Source organism: Erythrolamprus reginae, chromosome 2 (assembly GCF_031021105.1).
Source record: "Erythrolamprus reginae isolate rEryReg1 chromosome 2, rEryReg1.hap1, whole genome shotgun sequence".
Lineage (NCBI taxonomy): Eukaryota > Metazoa > Chordata > Lepidosauria > Squamata > Dipsadidae > Erythrolamprus > Erythrolamprus reginae.
Genome location: NC_091951.1, coordinates 307,713,592 through 307,736,093, shown reverse-complemented (window position 1 = coordinate 307,736,093; position 22,502 = coordinate 307,713,592). Strand labels below are relative to the sequence as shown.

The following is a 22,502-nucleotide window of genomic DNA, read 5'->3' as shown; positions in this document are numbered from 1 at the left end:
ATGTATCTAATACAAATCCATATTATTGCAACTATAGTATGAGTTGGTTTGGAACATATTTCAAAAGCAACATTTTGTTATTATAGTAGCTAAGCACTAAATATTTAGTGCTTGTTTTAGTGGTTTGTTTTATCTTCAAAATTTGTCTTGGACTGTATTTATTTATTAAAGTATACCATCAAAAGCAGGATTATGCGAATAAGACACTGATACAGTATTCTAAAAAATATAGGTAGTCTTTGACTTGCACTAAGTGATTGGTGATATCACTTAGTGCAGGGGTAGGCAAAGTTGGCTCTTCTATGACTTATGGACTTCAACTCCCAGAATTCCTGAGGCAATCATGCTAGCAATTCTGGGAGTTGAAGAGCCAACTTTGCCTACACCTGGCTTAGTGGTTTATCAGTTTACAATGGACTTCTTATGACTTATGAACCAATTTATGACAATCATGACTTATGATCATAATGGGCAATGGGCAGGCTCCATTACATTTGTAATTCAAGGAGTACCAGTAAATATTTTTATCTTTAAAACTTCATTCTAATATACAGTAGTATTGTCTTTTTTTCTCACTCTCTCATCAGCAACAACCTAAAAATCTTAGAATTGAATTATTTTTAAGGAAAAAGAAAAAAATTAAAAAATTAGATTTTGGTACATTTCACAAATTTCTTCCCCTGCCAGAATTTAGTATATAGAGATTTTTTTTTTAACCTAATGGATATTATTGAAAGACAGAAAGTAAGAAGTAAGCAAAGCTAAATATTTTATTGAAGAAGCAAATTGTTTAAAAATGGCTAGAGATTGAATTGTCTTTTAAAGGTATTTATCTGTACAGTGTACCAAAAGCATGTTCACCATATATTTATCTCTTCTCATGGTCCCTCAGAAATGTGAATGGACTGTTAAAACTAAGAAATTGGGAATGGATGATTGGATTGTTGGTGCCCTTTACAGTGATACTTGATTATATGGGTGATTGTTTGAAAAAAGGTTTATCATGTTGTTCTTCAAGATAAATCTACTGTTTTCAGAGTGTGCAATTTGACAGCAGAGTAAAGATTACAGTAGTGAATACAGCTGCAATGAAATATTATGGCCTTTTTCCAGGTATAGCACGCCTGTCAGAATTGGAAAAGAACAGTAGGCCTCACCTCTCATATAAATAGATATAGTGGACTGTGGAAATAAACCCTGTGTGCTAAAAAACTGTAGTTATTGGAGGTTAGCTCTGTCTGAAATCATTTTGCCTTCTCCATTTCCTCACTCATTTTGGATATTTTTTTCCTAAAAAAGAGCTATTATTGTACTTATTTATTTGTTTTGTAAGACAAATCTGTTTGCAAATCATTCTGCATAGAATTTAGAGACTTACATTTTTAAGCATGCTAACATTTTGTTCTAATAGTGCCAACGAGCTTGCAGAAATGCTGGGATATAAATGGACTGGTCACCAAGAAGACAGGGAAACCTTTGTTTGTACAACATTTTGTGTGTATACTAGAGACACCGCAGAAGTGTAGACTAGAACAGATTCCTAAACAAACCGATTCAAGTACACAATTCAGTAATCTTCTCTGGCCAAAAAGTTGCTATTTTTTTGCCTGTAGATATATAGCTGGTTTTGTAATTATTTACCGTTATACTGATAATAAAAATTAATTTTCCAACTTTAATAGTGAATGAATTTAAAAGAATAAATTATATAACTTTAAAAGGAAATAAGCTATATAAATCTTCTTCATACTTTATGATTCAACAAATGGAAATAAAAATAAAAATTATCTGACATATCAAGATTTCTCATATTATCTGAGATACAGCAAAGATGAATAAAACTTGCATAGCATCAATAAACATACATTTATTTATTAGACTTCTATGCTGTCCTTTTCCTGAGTCTCGGGATTCCTCATATGTGAATTTCTTATTCATTTTTATGATGAAAGCAACTCCCTATTGACCAACTATAGTGATCATAATTATCTTTATTTAAAAATGTTTTTTTAATATTTTTATTGATTTTTACCATTATCTATGACTGGGTTATAATTTATCTTGTTGCCGGTTCACTTCCTTGTGCATTGTGTAGGTGCGCGCATATATGCACAGTGCTGAAAAATCCATTCTTTTTTTTAAAAGCCAAAAACAAGATGGTGATGCATGCACAGTGCCAGAAACTAGGCTTCTACGCATGCACAGAAGGGAAGAAAAACAAAAAAAATCCCCCCAAAATATTTTTTTAAAAAAAATCCAAAAAAAGAGATGGCGGCATTCACGTACCAGCACCAAGAGAAACAGCTCCATGACATCATTGTGACATCACCAGAACTTTCTACCAGTTTGGCCAAACTGGTTTAAACTGGGAAGAACCCATCACCGGCTCAAGGTTGACTCATCCTTCCAAGGTGGGTAAAATGAGGACCCGGATTGTGGGGGCAATATGTTGGCTCTGTTAAAAAGTGCTATTGCTAATATATTGTAAGCCACCTTGAGTCTAAGGAGAAGGGCGGCATAAAAATTGAATAAATAAATAAAATAAATCTCTGCATAGGACAATCCAAATGATTTTGAGTCTTGTTAACTCTGTTGACTGTGATTGATGGGAGTAAAGTCAAAAACATGTAGAGAATACCAAGTAGCCTAAATCAGCTACAATATCTAAACAAATATTAAAATACCAAGGGATTGATGAAAAGTATGAGGTAGCAATTTTACTGAATTTAAACTGGTCTGGACAAGAATCTACCTGGGCATCTTATGTATGTTATCTTGTATTTTGTCATAGAAGAAAGATGGATGTGCTAAAATAAGTATAAATCTACATTACCTACTATTATCAACCTTAAGATAATTCTCATATCAAAGTATCCGAGCACTTGTAATTCTATATTCTTAATTATTATTTTTAATATCAGGACTCATTATAAGTAGATTTCTGTACAATAGTAATAGACAAGAACCAGTATGATATAAACAGAAGATTCCTAGAGCTAGCAAATTTCAAACAAGGATATATTGTATACAGTATATACAACTCACATCACCACAGGAAAAACAGCTGCTGATCTTCAGCGGGGACAGGTGGTCAAAACAAATCCAAATCTTTTCTCAATTCACTGTTTTGAAATAATGGTGACTGATATGTTGTTGAATATGGTGTCTGATATACCACAATGGGAATGTATATTTACATGCTTTATCTAGGCCATCTGAAAGAAACATCATTTAAAATCGGAACACCTACTTTTTATGTATCCCAAATAATGCACAGACAATTTCCAAAGCAGTGTGACTGAAGAACCCTGATAAAAGTAATGCACATGTAGTTCTGATAAAAGTAATGCATGTGTAGGAATTCTGGTAACTGAAGTTTAACGCACCTAGAGGGCATAATGTTGTTGATAGTTGTTTTAGTAACTCAGATTCCCAAAGTGACTTGCCTTTGTAAAAATTAAAATAAATTATGTCATTTACTGGTACAGGTTTGTTGAATTCAATAACACTTTATACATTTTATCTGTGCTCAGGAGGTTTCACAATTTAAATGCAAAGTGAATTATTTTAAAAGGAAGACAAATACTATCCTATTAAATACAGTACATCTTAACGACACATATCTGCCTACTTTGGAACATTTGTCTTATTCACTGTAGTCTTCAGTTTTTCAGCAATGGTTAAGTGTGCTCTCAACAACAAAAGGCTGCTAGTCCTTTGCACGAAGAACCTCATGAAGTGGCTTTCATAAGATCAATAACAAAGAAAACTCTTCTCTCAAGTTAACAATGTAAAGTATCCCTTGAGAGAAAAATAGCTCAAAAGAAATATATCATATCTATACCTTTAGAAATATCTTATTAAGGTACTCAGTCCAGTCTTTTTCTTCAAGTTAACAATAGTTATTTACTTGCTTCACTTCCACTTCCAGTGGTTGTGTAATGTACTCCAAATTTCATTCGCTGCTTCTGGAGGGGGAAAGAATAACAATCACCTTGAGGCTCAACTACTGCAACGCTCTCTACATGGGGTTACCTCTGAAGAGTGTTCAGAAACTTCAGATCATGCAGAAAGTGGCCACATGAGCAATCATGGGCCTTCCTAGATACACCCATGTCTTGTCAGCACTCCGCTGCCTGCATGGTTGCCGATTAGTTTATGGTCACAATTCAAAGTGTTGTTAATGACCTATAAAGTCCTACATGGCATCGGACCAGAATACCTATGGGACTGCCTTCTGCCGCACGAATCCCAGCGACCGGTTAGGTCCCACAGAGTTGGCCATCTCCAGGTCCCGTTGACTAAACAATGTAGCCTGGTGGGACCTAGGGTAAGAGCCTTCTCTGTGGCAGCCCCAGCCCTCTGGAATCAACTCCCCCCGGAGATTCGAACTGCCTCCACCCTCCTCGCCTTCTGCAAGATGTTGAAGACCAGGAATGGGAGGATTAATGCCCCCCTCTTGTGACTAGTAGGACTTGAATGTGGTGTGATTGTCTAGCTTGATTGTTTTTTAATGATAGCGGGTTTTTAATTTAGTTTTTTTCTTAATATTAGATTTGTATTTGTATTGTATCGAGCTGCCCCAGGTCCCCAGAGAGGAGCGGCATACAAATCTAAATTATTATTATTATTATTATTATTATTATTATTATTATTATTATTATTATTATTATTAATTAATTATTATTATTAATTATTAATTATTATTATTATTATTATTATTATTATTATTATTATTATTATTATTCCCTCCCTCTTTCTCTCTGGAGTCTCCCTTCTACACAAAAATAGTTTATATTTGAATTTGGTTTAGGTTCTGGGTAGAAATTATGCAATACTTACCTCAATCCAATACACTGTTTCTTTTCTGCTTTTCTTCATGCTTGTTTTTCCAGCTGTCAGAGCTCTGGTTAGACTATTAATGGCCATCTTCTTCTCCACCTGTCAGGAAGATTTTCCTGGATCCAGCAAAGTGGACCACTGTCTACTTGTAATCTGCAGGAGCCCTTCCTTTCTTGCCATCCCTACAAGGTTATGTTTGGCTCCAAAAAATCTCTCGGCAGCCAGAAATCATCTGAACTTTGTGGAGCCCCACTAATCACAGCTGTACCACTCTGGTTACAAACCAGATGTCCCCTTGGAAGAGAGATACAAAGTATTGGTTGGCGTGGCAGTCATTACAATTAGGTGAATTAGGACAATTAGAATATGGCTCTAAAGTTGCATTGAAAAAATGTTCATCAACCATTCCCCAGCAAGCTGGAGGAGATGTTAAGTGGGAAGCTACAAGGTTCCATCCTGATTCCAATTTGGTTCAGCATTTTTATTAATGATGAGATGGGGGGATTTCTTACAATTACTTAGGTATATGGCTAATGCATAAATTGAACAAAAGTCAAAACTCTTGATGAATTATTAAAGTGATGGAAAATAACATAAAGTTTAAAAGAGAAATGCAGCTATTTCACAGGCTGAAAGATGAGGTGTAGCTTATCATTTATTTAGTTGCTGAAGCATGTCAGGGATCAAGTCTGCAAGTTTTTATTCAGAATACAATATCAATGGCCTTGTGTGATTGTCAATAATCCTCATTAATAATGCCTTATTTGGTAACCATTTGCAATTATGACAGTGCTGAAAATGTAACTCTGTCACCAATCCTCACTTTTTTTTTACCTTTGCAGATCTGTAAAGTAAAGCTAAAGTAAGATTGTGAGCACAGTCATAATTCATTCATCTACTACTTAGCTCAATAATTGAATTGGCAATCCCAATTGTATTCACTAAATGAGGACTATCTATATTTCTTCTTCCATATAGGAGGAAATTTCAATGACTGGAAATTTATGACAGTGATTTCCAGTGAACCATAGTTAAGTAGAATGGAATGCAAACAGCATAAGAAGAATTAAAATGAATTGGAAGTACATTTGCTTTGTGCTTATGTCCACCCTTACTTTTGAATACACCTAATGTGTCTGTCACAGGAAACTTAGGATTCTTTATGAGTTATATTTAAGAAAAAACATATCAATGTCTCAAATTAATAAGCATTTAAGGATACAGTGATCCCTCGGTTAGCGCGGGGGTTACGTTCCAAGACCTCCCGCGCTAACCGATTTCCGCGTTATACTGGATGCGGAAGTAAAAACACCATCTACGCATGCGTGCCATTTTTTTCATGGCCGCACATGCGCAGATGGTGGAGTTTGCGTGTGGGCGGCGGGGAAGACCAGGGGAAGGTTCCTTCAGCCGCCCAACAGCTGATCTGCTCCGCAGCGCGGAAGCAGCGAGGAGCCGAAGATGGGGTAAAGGCAAAGGGGAAACCCCATCTTCGGCTCCTCGCTGCTGCCGCGCTGTGGAGCGGATCAGGTGTTGGGCGGCTGAAGGAACCTTCCCTTGGTCTTCCCGCCGCCCAGGCAAAGGGGAAACCCCAAGATCGCTTGCCGCTTGCCGCTTTGCAGCTTGGAGCCTTGCTTCGCCTCCTTCGCTGCAATAGGCAAGCGGCAAGCGATCTTGAGAAAGAGAGAGAAAGGAGGGCGACTTGCCAGTCCAAGCCCCCCTGGATGAACAGCCTCGCATGGCCCCAGCGCCAGGCTCCGCTGTTGCCTCCGCCCCCATTTGGCTCTGCAGCTGAGAGGCCTTCCCGGCAGAGCCCTCCCCAAAAGCTCCCGCCGCCAGCGCAAAAAAGAAAAGAAAAAAAAATCCCCAAAAGAGGCAGGCACAAAGCGGGGGCACAAGGGGAGCTGCCCGGCAGAGGTTGCTTTTTTTCTTCTCGTGGGCAAGTGGAGGGGGGGAGAGAGAAGGGAGGAAGAGAGTGTGAGAGAGGAAGAAAGAGAGAGAGAAATGATAGAAAAAAGGGGAGAAAAAAGAGAAATGAGAAAATGATTGAAGCATAGTGACAGGAAAGAAAGAGAAAGAGACAGAGAAGTGACTCTTGGTGATGACGTATGACGTCATCGGGTGGGAAAAACCGTGGTATAGCAAAAAAACCGTGGAGTATTTTTTAATTAATATTTTGTGAAAAACCGTGTTGTAGCGTTTCGCACTAATCGAGACCGTGCTAATCGAGGGATCACTGTATAGCTATAAAATTATCATTGTGTCTGCCAGATATTGGTCAAATATGATACATGCAAATTCATTGTGTTTTGAAATTCACATACTGAGGAAAGCATACAGTGATACCTCTACTTACAAACATTATTTGTTCCGTGACCAGGTTCATAAGTAGAAAAGTTTGTAAGAAGAATCAATTTTCCCATAGGAATCAATGTAAAAGGAAATAATTCATGCAAACCCATCCCAACACTCACTGTTTGCTTCCTCCTGTTTGCTGGTGCTCCTGGGATGCTCCGCCTCCGGACTTCCATTGCTGGCTGAAGTGCCTGTCATTCTGCTGCAGGGATCCCCCTTTGCTTCCTCCCACTTGCTGGCACCACTGGGATGCTCCACCTCTGGACTTCCATTGCTGGCTGAAGCACCTGTCATTCTGCTGCAGGGATGCCCCTTTGCTTCCCCCCGCTGGGAATTCCTGCATTTCATGCTTGCCATCCATCCGAAGCACCTGTCATTCTACTGCAGGGATTCCCTTTTGCTTCCTCCTGCTTGCTGGCACTGCTGGGATGCTCCGCCTCCAGACTTCCATTGCTGGCTGAAGCTCCTGTCAATCTGCTGCAGTAATCCCCCTTTGCTTCCCCCCACTGGGGGAAGCAAAGGGAAATCCCTGCAGCAGAATGACAGGCGCTTCGGACGGACGGCAAGCATGAAATGCTGGGATTTCCCAGTGGGAGGAAGCAAAGGGGAATCCCTGCAGCAGAATGACAGACGCTTCGGACGGACGGCAAGCATGAAATGCTGGGATTTCCCAGTGGGAGGAAGCAAAGGGGAATCCCTGCAGCAGAATGACAGGCATTTTGGCCAGCAACAGAAGTCTGGAGGCAGAGCATCCCAGTGGTGCTGGCAAGCAGAAGGAAGCAAAGGGAGAACCCTGCAGCAGAATGACAGGTGCTCTGACGAGCAATGGATGTCTGGAAGTAGAGCATCCCAGCGGTGCCAGCAAGCAGGGGGAAGCAAAGGGAAATCCCTGCAGCAGAATGACAGGCACTTTGGCCAGTAATAAAAGTCCAGAGGTGGAGCAACCCAGTGCCGCCAGCTCAGGTTTGTAAGTGGAAAATTGTTTGTGAGAAGAGGTAAAAAAATCTTAAACCCCCTGGTTCGTATCTCAAAAAGTTCGTGTAAGTAGCGATACTACTGTACTTTAAAAAGTATATCATTTGGAAAAAAAATGCTTTATATACATTATTTTAAAAATCTACATTAAAATCATTTTTAAAAATTATAAACTTATTCGAGCAATAACAGAATGGCATGGTTTTAGGAAATAATGAATTTGTGTGTTCCTAGTCAATGCAGAGGAAGGGAAACCACAGAGTGTATTCCATGTCCACTGAATCAAGAACTGCTCTTGAACATTTATTACTCATCATTTTGCTTCTTGAATTCTGCATTACTATAGTAAAATTCAGAGGTCATTATGAAGAACTGAACATCACAGCCAGACAACTGACTGATTCAGGATGCATCAAATGCTATAGATATTCTCCAAGACATTTTGCTCAGACATGCTCCCCAGAGACATATCTATCAAAGTATGACTAGAATAAAGGAATGTAATCTAGTCAATACCACAATGAGAAATGATATGAAGGGCTCCATCTCTCTATAGCTACCATCATTTGAGTAGAAAAATTGAGATACATTAGTTGCTAGATATATCCTGGCATCTATATGCTAGACAAGAGCATAGGTAGGTTTCCATCAAAACTGAGAAACTGGTATGATGTAGATCAGAAGTCTTTAAACTTGGAAATTTTAAGACTTGTGGACTTCCAGAATTCTTCAGCCACTGTTGTTGGCTGGGGAATTCTGGGAGTTGAAGTCCACATGCCTTAAAGTTGCAAAGCTCAGAGACCCCTGATTTAGATGACAAATGAACTTAGAGTGCCTGATGATAAAGTAATAAAGTGTAATAATAGGTTTTCTAATAATGTTTGGAGAAGGTGAGAAGCAGGGGTAGGCTCTAGCCAGATTGTTAAATTGGGCTCGCCGTGGTCGCTCATGAGTGCTTTCAGGGCCAGCGTGATTTTGCTTCTGTACCTGTGGAGATAGCAAAATTGCACACAGAGCTGCAGGTGGGCCCATGTTTCGGCATGCGCAAAAGCAAAAGACCCTCACCGAAACATGGGCACACCTGTGGCTACGTGCGTCATTTTGCTATTTCCACAGGTGCAGAAGCAAAATTGCACTGGCCCTGGAAGCACCTATGATCTGCAGTGGCAAGCCCAATTTAGCATTCCACCTAGCAACCCACCCCTGGAAGTAAGTTATGGAGCCATCATTTTGAGAAGGAAACCTACCAGTAAATGTAAAGGCACCTTGACAAAGTGAACTTGGAAGTTGTATTTTGAGGAAATATAACATTGGTGAAGCTCTTCAAAGAAAAACTCTCTACTAATCCCGATAAGGGAAACACTTTTGCAGCGATGGATATAGGAACCTGAAGAGATCAGAATTCCATTTAGTAAGCAAAAGAAACAAGATTTGATTCACAGCAGTTCCTTCTATTTTCATTGCTCAAAATGGCCAAAATAGCACCACTCAATTACAAGCAAAAGAGATATTAACAGATTTGGCAGGAATGTAATGTTGGCAGAAACACAAAATACCTTTAAGGGAAGGGGGGAAAAAGTCCTAATGGGATATTTCTTCCCTATAGCAGAGTGGAGGGAGAGCCTGATCTGAAGCCTCAACATGTTGACTAATTCAAGAGAGGGGGAGTTATGAAACAGGGGACTGGAGAAGACTGCATACAATATTCTCAGGGAGGGAATTTGAGACTAATTTAAGAAGGAATATAAGCAGACACAACTTCAACATTTTGCGTATTGCATTTTAATATGCATTTTGAACTTTAATATGCTGATGGAAAGATAGGGGCAATTCTAATGTGTGGAAAGGGATGACTCATGTCATGAGCCATTATAATAGGATGTTTAATTACAGTCACAGCTGCAGGGTAACATCACACTAGTAATTTCATCTGTGAATTCCCGTTACAAAGAACTGTTTCCAAGGAGCACAAACCTTTTTCTATGTTGTTCTTCACTTGCACAACAACCCCACTGAGATATATTTTGTGTGTGTGTGTTTAACTGTACAAACAATCATATTCAGAATACACTTGCATGGAGAAGTATAACCTTTCACCAAATGCTCGCCTGCATGACTTCTATCACAAGTGACGGATTTGAAAGTCCAGACCAAACCTGAAACATGCAAAGTTTTTGCCCATGCAGAGAAGCCTCCTTCAGCCTATCATTCATTTATTATAGTATACTAGAAGGAGCATGAGGAAAAGAACCAGAATGTACAATGTTATCTTAGTGGAAGTGGCATTACTGATTAATGGAAAAATATATTATTAAACATACTGTACATTTAATAATACCTTAGTTCTTCTGATTCAGGATTAGCTTTATATAGAATAGAATAGAATAGAATAGAATAGAATAGAATAGAATAGAATAGAATTTTTATTGGCCAAGTGTGATTGGACACACAAGGAATTTGTCTTGGTGCATATGCTCTCAGTGTACATAAAATAAAATATACATTTGTCAAGAATCATGTGGTACAACACTTAATGATTGTCATAGGGGTCAAATAAGCAGTGAAGAAGCAATATTAATAAAAATCTTAGGATATACGCAACAAGTTACAGTCATACAGTCAACATGGGAGGAAATGGGTGATAGGAATGGTGAGAAAAACTAGTAGAACAGAAGTGCAGATTTAGTAGAAAGTCTGACAGTGTTGAGGGAATTATTTGTTTAGTAGAGTGATGGCGTTCGGGAAAAAACTGTTCTTGTGTCTAGTTGTCTTGGTGTGCAGTGCTCTGTAGCGATGTTTTGAGGTAGGAGTTGAGACAATTTGTGTCCAGGATGTGAGGGGTCAGTAAATATTTTACCCGCCCTCTTTTTGACTCGTGCAGTATACAAGCAATGCTGTTTGTTTGTTTGTTTGTTTGTTTGTTTGTTTGTTTATTTATTTATTTATTTATTTATTTATTTATTTATTTATTTATTTATTTATTTATTTATTTATTTATTTATTTATTTATTTATTTATTTATTTATTTATTTATTTATTTATTTATTTATTTATTTATTTATTTATTTATTTATTTATTTATTTATTTATTTATTTATTTATTTATTTGCCGCCCCTCTCCGTAGACTTAGGGCGGCTAACAACAGTAAAAAAACAATATAAACAAATCTAATATTAAAAGTAGTTTAAAAACCCCAATTTAAGAAACCAATCATACATACAAACATACCATGCATAGAAACATAGAAACATAGAAGTCTGACGGCAGAAAAAGACCTCATGGTCCATCTAGTCTGCCCTTATACTATTTTCTGTATTTTATCTTAGGATGGATATATGTTTATCCCAGGCATGTTTAAATTCAGTTACTGTGGATTTATCTACCACATCTGCTGGAAGTTTGTTCCAAGGATCTACTACTCTTTCAGTAAAATAATATTTTCTCATGTTGCTTTTGATCTTTCCCCCAACTAACTTCAGATTGTGTCCCCTTGTTCTTGTGTTCACTTTCCTATTAAAAACACTTCCCTCCTGGACCTTATTTAACCCTTTAATATATTTAAATGTTTCGATCATGTCCCCCCTTTTCCTTCTGTCCTCCAGACTATACAGATTGAGTTCATTAAGTCTTTCCTGATACGTTTTATGCTTAAGACCTTCCACCATTCTTGTAGCCCGTCTTTGGACCCGTTCAATTTTGTCAATATCTTTTTGTAGGTGAGGTCTCCAGAACTGAACACAGTATTCCAAATGTGGTCTCACCAGCATTCTATATAGTGGGATCATAATCTCCCTCTTCCTGCTTGTTATACCTCTAGCTATGCAGCCAAGCATCCTACTTGCTTTTCCTACCGCCTGACTGCACTGTTCACCCATTTTGAGACTGTCAGAAATCACTACCCCTAAATCCTTTTCTTTTGAAGTATTTGCCAACACTGAACTGCCAATACAATACTCAGATTGAGGATTCCTTTTCCCCAAGTGCATTATTTTACATTTGGAAACATTAAACTGCAGTTTCCATTGCTTAGACCATTTATCTAGTAAAGCTAAATCATTTACCATATTACAGACGCCTCCAGGAATATCAACCCTATTGCACACTTTAGAGTCATCGGCAAATAGGCAAACCTTCCCTACCAAACCTTCCCCTATGTCACTCACAAATATATTAAAAAGAATAGGACCCAGAACAGATCCTTGTGGCACACCGCTTGTAACCTGACTCTGCTCAGAATACTCGCCATTAACAATAACTCTCTGATGTCTACGCTTCAGCCAGCTGCAAATCCATTGAACTATCCAGGGATTAAGTCCAATCTTCACTAATTTATCTATCAGCTCTTTATGTGGAACAGTATCAAAGGCTTTGCTGAAGTCCAGGTAGGCAATATCCACGGCACCACCTTCATCCAACACCTTTGTGACATAGTCAAAGAAATCAATGAGAGTAGTCTGACATGATTTGCCTTCAGTAAAGCCATGCTGATTTGGGTCTAATAAGTTATTGTTTTTTAGGTGCTGATTTATCCTCTTTTTGAGTAGAGTCTCCATCATTTTAACTACAACTGATGTCAAGCTAACTGGCCTGTAGTTACCAGCTTCTTCTCTACTGCCCTTCTTGTGAATAGGCACAACACTGGCCATTCTCCAATCCTCAGGAACTTCTCCTGTTAACAAGGATTGGTTAAACAAATCAGTCAGGGGGGTAGCAATGACAGATCTGAGTTCTTTAAGAACTCTGGGGTGGATGCCATCTGGACCCATTGCCTTATTTATCTTTAATCGTTCAAGTTCTTCTAAGACATCGGCTTCTAAGATCACTGGAGCTGAATCCGTACAGCTGGAAGCAATGCTATATCCCTCTATAGTATTATTTTGTAAGGTGTCTTTTGAGAAAACTGAACAGAAGTAGCTATTAAAATGGTCAGCGATCTCCTTATTCCCATTAATGCATGTATTATTCCCGGTACTAAGCTTCGTGATGCCGCAGTTTTTCTTCTTCTTATCATTAATATATCTGAAGAAGGTTTTATCCCCCTTCTTTACAGATTTGGCAATTTCTTCCTCTTTTGAGGCTTTAGCAGCATATATTATCTGTTTCGCCTCCTTCTGTCTCATTTTATATACCTCCCTATCAGCTATACTTCCAGACTCTTTATACCTCCTATAGGCAGCCTTTTTTTCATTGACTATAGCCCTTACATCATTGCTAAACCATAGCGGTTTCTTCTTCCTTTTACCTTTAGTTATTTGTCTTACATACAGTCCAGTGGCTTTTAAGATGGCCTTTTTTAATACAGTCCACTGGATGCTCGCTCCTGCCATTTTATCCCTCCCCTTTAATTCATTATCTAAATATTCTCCCATTGCATTAAAATTTGTTTTTCTGAAATCCAATACTTTGGTTGCATTATAGGATTGCTCACAATGAGTTTTTACATCAAACCACAAACATAGATGGTCACTGCAACCTAAAGTTTCTCCCACCTTGACATCTGAAACCCAATTCCCATTCGTAAAAACTAAATCTAGAATATTCTCCCCTCTAGTTGGTGTCTTAACCAGCTGTGCCAGAGCTGCTCCTGTAAAGGCCTCTACTATATTCTTACTTTTGCATGTAAGGGCACTGGGGATATTCCAGTCAACATCAGGCATGTTGAAATCACCCATAACCACAATATCTCCCTTTACTGCCATTTGGGTAATTTCATCCACCATCTTGTTGTCATATTCCTCGGATTGCCCTGGAGGCCTATAGATCACCCCAATTCTAATGACAGAACCTTCTTTATTTTGCATGCAAATCCAGAGAGTCTCTAGATCTTGACACGTATTTTGAATTAGTGTTGTTTTTAGACTTTCTTTAATATAAATGGCTACTCCACCTCCCCTTCTCTCTATTCTATCCTTCCTATACAGTGTATATCCTGGTATGGATATTTCCCATTCATTAGAATCCTTAAACCATGTCTCAGTTATGGCAACCAGGTCCAAATTATCTCTAGATATTATGGCCATTAATTCACAGAGCTTGTTGCTCAAGCTTCGAGCATTTGTGCACATTACCCGAAGAACATTATTTTCGTTATTAGTTTGCCCCTTATCATCAACAACTACATCTATATTATTTGCAGCTCCCTTTTCATAAGCTTCCAAAAACTGCTTTATCCTCATTGGTCGGGGACAGAAATCACCCACATCAGTTACATCTCTGTCCCCTTTACCTAGTTTAAATGCCTGTCCAAAAAAGTTCTGAATTCCTCACCGAGCACCTGGGTACCTCTGTATGATGGATGCAAACCATCCCTCTTAAACAACTCCCTATTAGACCACCTACTGACATCATGACTTACATAGCCAAAACCTTCAGCTTTACACCACTGCCTTAACCACACATTAAACTCTCTGATACACGTTGTTTTATCCTCTTGGCCACAAACCGGTAACACCTCTGAGAAAGTCACTGAATCAGTTATTTTACCCAGCTCCACACTTAGACATTGAAAATCTCTTTTTACTACATTAACATTTCTCTGGGACAAATCATTTGTGCCAAGATGCACCACCACATCAACGTTATTACCTTTACTCACAGTCTTAACAATGTTTGTAATCCGCCTCCTGTCCCTGCTGGCAGTGGCCCCTGGGAGACACCTCAGCACCTTAACCACATCCTTGCTCTGTCCCAAATCAACACCTCTAACGGTCGAATCACCCACAAGAAAATGTGTCCTCTTTTTATTTCTACTAACTGTACTTGATGGTTTGGTGACATTTACGACAACTTCCCCTTTGAACATCCCCTCATTCTCTGCCTGAGGGACCTTGCTAATATCTCCAACATCCTTACTATTTAAATCCGCAAGAACACTATAGGAATGCATAAATTTTGTAAGCCTAGGGGGAAGGGAATATCTCAATTCCCCCATGACTGACGACAGAGGTGGGTTTTAAGGAGCTTACGAAAGGCAAGGAGGGTGGGGGCAACTCTAATATCTGGGGGGAGTTGGTTCCAGAGGGTCGGGGCCGCCATAGAGAAGGCTCTTCCCCTGGGTCCCGCCAGATGACATTGTTTAGTCAATGGGACCCAGAGAAGGCCAACTCTGTGGGACCTAACCGGTCGCTGGGATTCGTGCGGCAGAAGACGGTCCCGGAGATATTCTGGCCCGATGCCATGAAGGGCTTTATAGGTCATAACCAACACTTTGAATTGTGACCGGAAACCGATCAGCAACCAATGCAGACTACGGAGTGTTGGTGTAACATGGGCATATTTAGGGAAGCTCATGATAGCTCTCGCAGCTGCATTCTGCACAAGTATTTATTTATTTATTAGATTTGTATGCCGCCCCTCTCTGAAGACTCGGAGCGCCTCACAACAGCAAAACAATACAAATCCAATAATTAAAACAATTTAAAAACCCTTCATATAAAAAGCAATCATACATCTCATATAAACCATACATAAAGCAGAAACGGTCCAGGGGAATCAATCTATGCTAACGCTGACAAAACAAAATACAGTAATACCCCGGTTATTGTGTCCCCGACCATTGCGAACAGGGTAATTTGCGATTTTTCAACCCGGAAGTCAAAACACCATCTGCGCATGTGTGCCCTTTTTTTCTATGGGCACGCATGCGTAGATGGCGCCCGGCAGATCAGCTGCTGGGCGGCTTCCCTGGGTCTTCCCCCTCTTGCTGGCAGGAGGGCGAGCGGCGGGCATCAGCAAGGAGTTTCCCCACCGTCCACGCAAACTCCTCGCTGCCGCCCGCCCTTCGCCCGCCCACGCCGTTCATTCTCGCCGCTTTCGAGCTGAGTCCCGGAGCGAATTTGCTCCGGGACTCAGCTCGAAAGCGGCGACAGCCAGCGCGGAGAAGCCGTTCGCTGACGCTGGCTGTCGGCGCTTTTGAGCTGAGTCCCGGAGCAAATTCGCTCCGGGACTCAGCTCAAAAGCGGCGACAGCCAGCGTGGACAAGCCGTTCGCTGGCGCTGGCTGTCGGCGCTTTTGAGCTGAGTCCCGGAGCGAATTCGCTCCAGGACTCAGCTCGAAAGCGGCGACAGCCAGCGCGGACAAGCCGTTCTCTGGCGCTGGCTGTCGGCGCTTTTGAGCTGAGTCCTGGAGCGAATTCGCTCCGGGACTCAGCTCAAAAGCGCCGACAGCCAGCGCGGCGCGGCTGTTTTAAAATGTCGCCGCCAGCATGGGGGGCTTGCCAGCACCCCCCGGACCCCCAACCCGGGTTTGGGGGGCTGCTAGGAAGCCCCCCATGCCGGCGGCGACATTTTAAAACAGCCGCGCCGCCCCCAATCTTCGGCTCCTCGCTAGTGCTGCGGGAGTAAAAACACCATCTGCACATGCGCAGATGGTGTTTTTACTTCCGCAGCGCTACTTTGCGAAAACCCGCTCGTTGCGGGAGGTCCTGGAACGGAACCCTCGCAACGAGCGGGGGATCACTGTATGTCTATTGAAAGGCATACTCCTATTCATTTCATGACTTACTGCAAAACTACTCAGAAAGTATGACTGCTTTTACTTGATCTCAGCAAGTACTAATTAATGTGCAACCTTTTGATTAAGTCACATTCTCTGAAATTTTATATTATCATTCCTAGGACCTCTTGGAACTATTGACAGAGGATAAAATATGTTCCAATGAATGGCACACGCCTCCTCTCCCTCCCCACCCCAGTATCTCTGTTATTGGGAATTACTACTGAATACACATGATAAACAAATATTTTATACAATCCTGGTTTATCTTACTTCTGATGAACCCATATTATATTTCACTCTATATAAGGATGTCTATAGGCAAGTGGAATGATGAATGAACACATTCCACTTGCCTATAGACATCCTGCTATCTCAGTAGAAGCATAATTCAAGGTGTTTTGCCATTTGTAACGGAGAGGAAATTTTAAAAAGTCCTATAGGAAACAATTTCTGGTAAAGCAGCACCCATAAAGTCTCAGTGTTGCCAATTCCACCCACACAATACATCTGTAACCTTTGGGAAATGGGATTACTAGCACAGCAGTAGCAAGGATTGGTCCTCAAGATACATTGTCCCTTGAGCTATATTTTTAAATTTATGCTAAAGCAGACTCCTACGTCAAATTCTGTTTCTTTGCACGAGCTTCTAGGACCAGGCTATCAAAAGAAGCAAATGTTTCAGCAGAGCTAAACTTCAAATATACGGAAATTATTAGAAGAGGCACATTATGATCTCTTTATACACAGATCGCAATGGGAGAAACTGTATGACAGGAGGATTCATCTATATTCTTGTACTATAGTATTTTATGGAAGCATAATCCACCATTAACTTGCCTTTAGTATGTTGACAAATGCAATTGAAGCTTCATCTGCTTGAATAGCTGCTAGTTTGAGAATGTGGCTCTAGTTATTTAGTCCTCTGGCTTCCCGGATGACACTAATCTGATATATCCTAAAATAAAGAGTGAATGTAATTCATAGTCTGAGGTATACCATAGCTGGGTCTGTTAATGTCCTATTTCTATCCTTTCTAAAAATAATGACAGTAATCCAAGTAAAGATGACGCCGGGGGAGGGAAGGTAAATCGCTGAACAAGAGAATGAATAATTAATCCCATCGTAATTTGCCTTTTCTTTTGTACTTTCACCATCTTTCATCTCTTGGGCCTTTTACTTTTTTCTCCTTTTTCTAAATAGGTAAAAGTGGGGTTATATGCATAAACGGGAAGGCAAGAGAAAGGCAATTGTTGGAATAAGATCTTTAAAGTCACAAATTTGAAACATTAGGGCACATGACCAAAATCTAAAAGCCTCTACACTTTTTCTCATTTTTCTTTTTTCCCCCTTTTTAGCAGCTCAAACAATCAGATCAAGTAACATATATAAAAAGATCTGAGCTATGCCTGTAATTATTATTAAGTTCTTTTTTGGTTCTCCAATGACTCCATAAAAGGAAAATATGGTTAAAAAGCATCACTGGCGAAGAAGTTACTGGAAGAGCTGGCTCTTCCAGGAATGACTCCACTGCAAATGAATTTGTGCATGTTGTTGCATTTCCCGCTACAGCAATGGACTCTTTTAAAAATGTGCTGCAGGGACAGTCTTCACTTTATTGACCTGCTCAAAACTCCTAACAATGCATCAGGATTGCTAGAAATGGGCATTTCAAAGCTACAGTGCAGCAACTTTTCTGCAAAGTTTCTGAAAAAATAGAACTCTTTGCATTTTTAAATAAAATTTTGTTCAAAGATTTACGGAGTGCAATACAATGTGCTGCTTAATGACAGAAACTGACTGAGGATAAGGTAAACATAGCATGTTCTGCAAACAACAAAGTTTTATCTCAGGACTTTCTTATTTGGTGTTAAAGCAGAATTATAGACTTACCCATGCTCTTGTTTGTTTGAACTGCTCAGGTTTTGGATATTATGGACTTATAGAAATCACTTTACAGACTGGGCAGACTATGGTCCATGGAAAAGATTGCAGTCACTATACATACTCTTTTAAACATACTAATTTGTGGAAGGAAGGAGAGTAAGGAATTATTAGTACAGTACTATCATAGTTGTAGCTCTTGTAATTTTTCATGGCAAATTAACCTGATGATGTTGAAAATCTAAATATTAATTCTAGGAAGCCCTGCTGCCAGCTCTTTAAAAATTTATAATTAGTGGCTTAACAGTAAACTGCATATTCAAATAATATAAGGTTGCATATTCAAGCAATATTATCAGTACAGCAGTGCAATAACAACCAATAGAGTATAGAGCCATTTAAAAAAAATAATAATGATGACCTGGGCAACTTGATCCTAGAGAATAATTTTAAAAAGCAGCAATGTAAACTATGACATCTACAATTCGATCCCATTCTTGGCAAACAGGACAGTGAATTGACTGCTTCATCTGCCAGGAAAATACTTCCTGGAATTTTGTAACGTCACAATGCATGTTGAGGGAATAGGAGCTTGATTTTTCTAATGTAAAAAAAAACACCTGTCTGCTGCTGGATAGCTGGTATATCAGCAGGTTTCATTAAAAGGTGATGTTTTGTTCCAGATTTTTCTCCTAGAAAAGTATTCAGGTACTTTCAGGTACAATTCAAGGTGTTTTTAATCGTCTTTAAAGCCCTTCATGACATGGATCCAGACTCTTGAGGGACTGTCTCATCTGATTTCTGTTGGTGCAGGAATCATACTGTGGAACCCATCAGCTTGATTGTTCTGGCTTGCAGGATCCAACAGATCCTTCTTTGCTGTTGCACCTGCTCTGTGGAAAATCCTGCCTCCCAGTATGAAGTCAGCCCTGGCCCTCCTGACTTTCTAGAAGAGCCTACAATCTGGCTCTGAGAAAGGTCCCCAAAGCTGAAAGCATGTATAGCCATGCTTTGTTTCCTCCAAAAAATACTGTGAGTGGAGCTATTATTTTGGTTCATCTCACAGACACCCAGATGTTTATTCAATTCAATTCAATTCAATTTATTAGATTTGTATGCCGCCCTCTCCGAAGACTCGGGGCGGCTCACAACAATAATAAAAACTGTATAATAATGGAACAAATCTAATAATAAAATTATATTAAAAAAAACCAACAATTTAAAAACCATACAACACATACATACCAAACATAAAATATAAGAAAGCCTGGGGGAGATGTCTTAATTCCCCCATGCCTAGCGATATAGGTGGGTCTTGAGTAACTTGCAAAAGACAAGGAGGGTGGGGGCCGTTTTAATCTCCGGGGGGAGTTGATTCCAGAAGGCCCGCCCGCCACAGAGAAGGCTCTTCCCCTGGGGCCGGCCAAACGAGTTTAAACAGGATGTGGCATTTTTAACTACCTATCAAGTCTTTCTCAAGGACTGGGATAGACAGATGTGTTTGTTTGATGGCAGTATCACAGGAAATAAGTTGCCTTTTGCAATTGGTTATTATTTTTATTATACCAAATCAATACCCTGCAAAAGGTCTTCTCACTGAAGATTTTGGATCTATCATATTGATAGATATGATTAGGTTTCCAAGTCTATGGTTGAGAAATAGTGACTGTCCCCCAAAACCCCCATTTCATTTCTGTGACTAAGGAAAGACTGGAACCTGAAACTGTCCACTACATCATAATGAGTCTCTAGAAAATAGATAGAAAGTCATATATGACAAAAGGCTACCATAGACCAATTTTATCTTGCACTCTCTAAGCTACTGCCTAAGACATTGATATCTTTTAATTTAAACAGCTGTGATTGGTCAAGGTAGCATTGAATCATGTTTGATTCCATTTATACTTGAATGTTCTATTTAAGAAAGCTTCTATTTAAGAAAGCTTCTATTTAAGAAAGTTGAATTTTAGATATAAGTATAAAACAATGTAAAATAGTTGCAATTAAGATATACTTAGGCAAGATTTTTTTTCAGATGAAATGTGTAGGAGACTGTATAGGACACAGGTCAGGCATCTCTTCTCCATTCATAATTTTTATACTTCTAAATAAAATTATTTACAAAAACTCCACCATAAGGGAAATAGGAAGAGATGATGAGGGTTATATATAAACGTCTGTACCTAATAAACATACCAGAAGTTTATATTATGTAACTGGATTCTTGTAAGCAGCCCCAAGTGCACGAGAAGGGTTGCCTATAAATCTAATTAATGATAGATAAATAAATAAATAAATAAATTTCCAATAGCAGTAGGATTATATTGAAATCTGCCTTTCAATCTCATCAGAGGAATTCCCTCATGTCATCTTTTGGGATAGTAAGCCAGGGAAACTGTAGCATCCTGGAAAATCATTGTACAATGAAAGGCTGGGTGTTGACTTATCTTTATTGAATGAAAACTTATAATGGAAAAAAATAATAATATTTTTTTTCCTAAATGGTTTTAATATCAATTTGGCACATGGGGGGGGGGGAGTCTAAAAGAAATGTAAATAAATTGAATAGTTGAGGCTTGTATTTCAAAATTCATTTGAGAAAAATCTAATTTAATCAGAAACCAAGCATAGAATGTAGAGCAAAGTGCAAGAGAAATAATAAAGAATCAAAATGTGGGAAAGAATTAGTCATCTATAAAACATACATACACACGTAAACACACACACACACATCAACTGATTCTCCCAGCTGGCCCCTCTTACACATTGCTGGGCTATGACATTGTTCCACAATAGATACAAAACTGAAATTTGATATACAAGTCTAAGTCACAATGCATATCACCAAAAACAAATCTTGCAATTTTTTAAAAAGGCCTTTTTGGGAAATGTATCTCTCTCATAATAGCGGCCAACATTAGGGCTAATCGTATCATTCACACAGAGATAGTGGAGTGGAAAAAGCATAGAAACTGCTCCATTCACACTCTAGAAATAGATTTTATTGGGCAAGTGTAACAGCAATTGCTCTGCAGCCGATATCTATGCTTACAGACTTTGTTTTCTACTTAACCGTATATTATTGCCCCAAGATGTTCTTGCAATCAAGTATTTGTTCTCAAATTGCTCTATATATTACTTCTTTCATAACTGAGATATCACCCACACTGTCTGCACATCTAGCTTCCCCCCCTAGAAGTGGTACTGTGAGTCAGTTCAAGACCATAGACAGTAAACCCTTATTTAATGACCAACTCCAGACATAAAATGTATGCTTTCCTGTCTGCTTGTGGTTGCTCTTCTAGTTAATGAATAAATGGCTCTATCTTCAAAAGATGTGGCTGGCCTGCTGATTTGAAATTGCTTCCCAACAGCAGCTAATAGCAGACCCCCAACAGAGATCAAATGAGGATTCTGAGTCAAAAGAGGGGTCTTAAAAGGGAGAAAATAGCATCTCGGATGATGATGCAATTTGTTCCATAGATTATTTATTTGGACTTGGATTATCCAAATTCAAGCCATTTCTACATAATATCCAGCCTTATGAAATAAAAATTTGTTTCTATCAAGGCAGATCTGCACTTTTTGCTGGGCCCATCAATTCACTGCTTCCTGAGTGCAGGAATGAATGAAGTCATGCACCTTCCAGACAGAGAACATTACAACTGTTTTAAGATCTTCATAGCAAATGATCTCTGGTGCTTCACTCCATCCTAGTAACATCCCAGCCCCTGGGTTGCAGTGTTGGCACATCTCCTCCATCCAGAAGCCCAGGGCCGTTTTCTCAGCAACCATTTGTGGACAACCACTCTGAGTCACTAGGAGTTATTCATTATTAAATGAATAACATTATTAAATTATTAATATATATATTATTATATACATACACAAAACATTAAACCACACTGCTTGTTCTTTAGCTGGTGTTGGCCTCCATATGCAATGAATTCTT

The 22,502-nt window shown here is 39.3% G+C and overlaps 1 long non-coding RNA gene across 1 annotated transcript in view; it reads right to left on the bottom strand.

The window, feature by feature from the left end:
• Positions 1 to 2,929: 2,929 nt before the first annotated feature.
• The window catches only part of LOC139158998 (uncharacterized), a 35,556-nt gene continuing 15,983 nt past the window's right edge, over positions 2,930 to 22,502 (bottom strand). Inside the window, exons 2-3 of the long non-coding RNA XR_011557790.1 lie at positions 4,843 to 5,136; positions 2,930 to 3,968 (exon numbers count right to left, since the gene is read on the bottom strand). This is a non-coding gene — a long non-coding RNA (uncharacterized lncRNA). The remainder of the gene's footprint in view (positions 3,969 to 4,842; positions 5,137 to 22,502) is intronic.